Below are 5,854 nucleotides of genomic sequence, written 5' to 3'. Positions count from 1 at the left end.
GGAATTTCCAGATCATGTCTTTGAGAATTTGTTAAGGAAAAGCAAGACAATAATTGTGGGATTCCACTTTACTCAGGCACATTTAGAAACTTGTTAAAACAATTTACTCCCATGGAAGCCAACCTGTTGTTAAAACTATCGCATGACTCCTTTACCCAACCACTGATAATAGAGTTCATGTAACTGAAATCCAACCACTGATAATAGATCTCATGTAACTAAAATCCTCATCATTCATAATCCATATCAAACTGAAATTGTTCAGGTAAATGTTCTTATTCTAAAAAAGGTTATGAATGATTATCATGGAAATATTTGTGGGATTCCACTATAATCAGGCACATTTAGGAAATTGTTAAAATGATTTACTACCATGGAAGGTAACCTCTTGTTAAAATTGTTTCACGGCTCCTTTACCCAACCACAGATAACAGAGGTGATGTGACTGCAATTGAATCACTGATAATAGAGTTCTTGTAACTGAAATCCTCATCATCTTTGTAATCCATATCAAATTGAAATTTTTCAGGAAAATTTTCATATTATTAAAAAGGTTCTAAGCAATTATCCTCTCCATGAGATTTAACGACGAACATTTCTTGATCAACTTCCAAATTACACATCACTTGACTAACAACAATCAAGTAAATCACTTGAAGCTACTAGATTCCTCCACTCCATGAAACTCACAACTCATCATTGCACTGATTTCTGCAAGACAAAGACCAGGTTTAGCAATTTTTTAGGAATATAGTGCACAACATCAAAACCCTTATAAAAACCTCTCCTATCATGAGTAACTCCCGTCTCAGTATTTATGCATCCTTGATAACATCAAACTTATAAATATATTCAACTCCATCCTCTGAGAAAAAAAATCCTAAGGCCAATGGAGCCACTCAAAATAAGGATCCTCTAGATTTTCAGAGAAGCAAAGACCATCATCTATACATGTAATATCAACAGATTCTTCTCGAAATTCTAGATTCAACATTTTTTTTAGGAATACGGTGCACACCATCAAAACTTGTAAACAAGCCTCTCCTATAATGGGTAACTCCCATATCATTATGCATGCATCCTTGATAACATCAACCTTATAATATATTCTAGTTCATCCTCTGAGAAAAAGGAGCCTGAGACCAATGGAGCCACTCAAAGTAAGGATCCTCTAGATTTTTTTAGAAGCAAAGACCATTATCTATAGGTGTAATATCAACGAATTCTTCTCCAACTTGGGGATATCCTCCTACATTTTCATCATTCTTCACAAGAAGATTGCCTGCATGTCTGTCAGTGTTAAGTATCCTTATATCTAGTATTCCAATCCCATGTACAGTGGTTGCTAGGAAACTAAATGTTCCATGGTCACGTACATCACAATCATGTGGGACAAACTGTTGAAATGATGCAACCTTACTAACAGTCTGTCTCTTATTTATTTTCTTCCTTGTAGTCACATTACATTAAAAATTTAATGTGTTATTTTGACAACCACAATAGGAAGAACATTTGCAAAATGATCATGATCTAGAAGTTATACTACAACTCCTATAATACTTGTTTTCTACAACTCTAACCTATATATTTAACCTATCTAAACCCTATCTAATACCTATCTTTCTCCTATCTTTCACCTATCTTTCACCTATGTTTCTCCTGCAGTATCTAAAACCTATCTTTATATAAAGAGTTATTTCAATATACGTTTTCTACTTCGAAGCATATGTTAACATTTTAATGTCTAGAATTTCAATATCATATATAAATATATATAACTGCTAGATCATGATCATTTTGCAAATGTTCTTCCTACTGTTATTGTCAAAATAACATGTTCAATTTTTAATGTAATGTGACTACAAGGAAGAAAAGAAATAAGAGACAGACTGGTAGTAAGGTTGTGTCATTTTAGTAGTTTGTTTCACATGATTGTGATTCCCGTGACCTTGAAACATCTAGTTTCTGACCAACCGTTGTACATAGGATTGGAATCTCAGATATTAGGATACTTAATATCTGGTAACAACTTCTGAAAATGTCAATAAACAAATCACACTCTTTCTCACTCATATCTGATACTTTTATTTAAACTTGTGATTTTCCTTGAAGGAAAAAATTCTGATAACAACTTATGAAATTATCAATAAATAAAGGTAACCATTGCCCACTCATATCTGAGACATTGATATAGTATTATGTCATGGCACTTTATTCATAACCGCATTGGTCTGGTCCAGTAGCAAGATTCATTGTCTACTACAACCTTGGTTTCTCTTTCAATAACTAATACATCTTAGTCATACCAGTTTGAGCACCTAATAAATCTCAGTGATTTAGAGAGCCATGCAAACAAAGGGCCTTTATGGTTGAAAGAGCCCTTTCCTGCATTCACCCCTAGAACTGGCTGTTGCATTTCATTTTCCTCTAGATGTGAAACCTATTCCACCTTTGAAAGTTGACTTCGGCATCATTCTTGTGGAAGGCTAGTTTGATGCAAATGAAGATTTGATGTCTCGTTGAGAATTTCTGAGTGTTCCATATGGCACAAGAGGAATTTGCAGATCATGTATTTTAGAATTTGTTTAAATAAAAGGAAGGCAATAATTGTGGGATTCCACTATACTCAGGCACATTTGGAAACTCGCTAAAATGATTTACTCCCATGGAAGCCAGCCTGTTGTTAAAACTGCCGCATGAATCCGTTACCCAACCACTAATAACATAGTTCATGTAACTGAAATCCAATCACTGATAATAGTGTTCATGTAACTGAAATCCTCATCATTCAAAATTCCACTCTGGCTTTGGGTAATGCTTGGGAGAAAAAATCTACTAATTATTAGTGTTTAGAAACACAAATAATTTAGGGAGGTGTTAAAACTCCTTAGAGTGAAATGCTTCGTTAAGAACCAAAGGCTTACGTAGGTGTTTTTACATGGTTTCATAGTAATAGTAGACTCATCTTTACAATAATACTATAGAATTTGGGATTTCAATGATGACAATGACTCAATTTTTTTTTTCACTATTGTGTACTCTGTTTCTCGAAATTGTTGACATATACATGGTCCACAGGTCGTCTATCCAACCATCCTCATGGAAGACTCTCTTCTTCTAGCTATGTGCCATGTGCCCTCATATTGACCCAATGCCACTCTTATGTGTACCAATGTGGTCACACAGCTCCAATGCTATTCCTAAACGTATATGTGTTTGGTTAGATCACCAAACTCTATGAAATATGCTCCTCAACCCAAGTATCCTCCAGTGAAGGTCCAACCTTCAGTGTATATCAATGGCCTCAAGCTCCAACGGTCAATGCCCGATGCTTCTCCTCCAAGGTAGGCACCTCCATTGATTGAGAAATAGATTCCCCACTGTAGTATGTTGATTAGGGTAACAACCTCCTTGAGAGGTACACCATGCCAATACGCTAACCAAGTTCATCCACCCAAAATTAGACATCCAAATGTCCATGAACCAATGCCAAGGGGCTAGGAGACAACACTCTGTCTTCAAGGTGAAAACACTTGGTGTAACCCCAAGAGCTAAGATGCCATATCTAAATTAAAAGCATATGACTTTGAATTCTTCCTTCTATCCATAAGGAAAGTTTTTGGAGCTAAATTATATATATATGAAAAATGTGTTATCTTACCAACTAAGAAACCCCTGTTTCTCATTAGCAATTAAACTAGCGTAAAAGGATGCAATCTAGTAGCTATGAATTTAGAGATGATCTTATGAATGGTGTTGATAGTGAAATTGGTGTAAATATAATACAATATGAAATTATTTCCCTTTGGAATTAAAGCAGTGAAAGTTGAGCTTACGAGATCTGTCATTTTTCCTTTCGTACTTAATTATTCCATTTGTTCCAAAAAATCCAGCTTTACTATTTAGGCTGGTAGAAATTTATTCAGGAAACATATGGTCTTAGTGCTTTCGTCTTCTATTAATAAAATATAGGTTCTTCTGTCTCCTCTTGAGAAACAGGCTTCAATAGAAAATCCTTTAGTTCTTGGTTTACGAATATGGGAATATCAGCAAGTAAGGAAGAAGCATCTTTGCTTCCCAAATCCTAACACATTATTTCCCATCAAATTAGAGAAGAAATGAATCACTAAAGCTTTAATATCATTTTCTCCTACCTGATCCAGCTTCCAAAGTTATCGTGCGAATACCACTAATGTACCTCTAACTTGAATCTATTTTTGGAAGAATTTGATATTTTTGTCCCCATCATTCTAGATTTAATTCTCCATTTTGATTCCTATCTACCATAAATATCTTCCTATTCCCTTAATGCTCACTCTTCTTCTACCTAGAATGATTTGACCAGTCTTCCCAGCATTGTATCCTTGATGCGTTGTACTTCTTGATACTACATTTTTCTTACATTTTAAACGAGGATTGATTCATGGCACTCAAACTAGGATGATATTTATCAAGTTCTTTATTTCATTGGTTCTTCGTTTCTCCTCATACTTCTGATCCATGTTATGATTTTTCCACTACATTCAAACCCCCATGTTCTCCAAATATCTCCAACTTGTTATTCAAGGCCTCCATCAGGAGGTTTACATTATGGTTGATTACTACTATTTGTTTTTCTAATCATGCAAACCTCACCACAACAGGATCAAGAGGTTTTTTTCTAGATTCGTCGACCATGATTAGGGCTTTATGATTGTTAGCCCCATTGATCTAGGTCCTTGCAACATCGAAAAAATACCCAAAGAGACCTGGTCTGATACCAACAATCCATACACTTCCATGGATATTCCACTAGACATTTTGTCACAACAAATATGACAACATTATATTAAAAATATAAAATTATACAATATTAAAGTTTTATTTACTTTATAGATTTTTATATTTTACTGTAAATAGTGCATGCATGTGAATGAAAATAATGTAGAAAAGAAGATAATGCTAAAATAATCTCTCTCACACACACAACGCACAAAATATTCTCTGAGAAACCCTTTTGGGAGAGAACCCAACTAGAAGGTCTAGCTCCTTTGCTCTCGTTCTCTTTTCTAGAAAATAAGGTTGCAGGTGCAAAGAAATAATGCTTGTGGCCCATGGGATGCTACAGTGCACATATCCTCTCTGTGTAGTCTACCACCTATCTCTCCTAGCTAACTTTTCTCAACTACGAAACAAAATGCTCTCAAAATAATGGAATATTGCCTCTTCCTCCTAGTGGCATGGATATCACAAAGCTTGATAGCCTACCAGTGGTTAAGTTTGACAACCTCAAATCTTAACTAGAATCACAAAATAGACTCTTCTAAATTATTTTACATCACAAACATGTGGCTAGACCCCTTTTTATTAATAATAAGGGTTGATGGGGCGTCCTCCCAAATTCGATCTGTGAAAATAGGAAGGCCAACTTCTGAATGACATAACTTTTGCATATGAACTCTTCTTGATGCGCTTCTTGCACCGTTGGAAATATCTCTGTGTAGAACAGCATGAGAAGGTGTGTGCTAAAGAGGTAAGGTTAGAACCCCAAAAAATGTCGTTTCATGCCTCAAAACGCTCCCGAAAGGTTTCAAACCTCATTTTTCCAAAGTGGGTCTCGTCAATAAAAATGGTCCCATGAATTGATTCAGAGCTGCTAGTCTGACTAAGATGGGTAGCTATCTTAGAAACAAACAGATTAAGGTTACTTGTTTTTTCCTTTACGAGAGAGAGATGGGAAAGAAGCAGAGAGTACCAACCTCAGTCTTCCACTTGGCTCCTTGCATGTTTCCATTCCCCTTTGACAAAATCTTGCCACTACTTCCTTACTTGTCTAGCTTCAAAGAGCACCTATAGATTCATAGCAGCATAATAC

Source organism: Pinus tabuliformis, chromosome X, assembly GCF_031772625.1.
Source record: "Pinus tabuliformis cultivar Carrire ecotype Pingquan chromosome X, CPIR1, whole genome shotgun sequence".
Classification (NCBI taxonomy): domain Eukaryota; kingdom Viridiplantae; phylum Streptophyta; class Pinopsida; order Pinales; family Pinaceae; genus Pinus; species Pinus tabuliformis.
The sequence above is the reverse complement of the archived record's forward strand: the minus strand, read 5'-3'. Positions refer to the sequence as shown.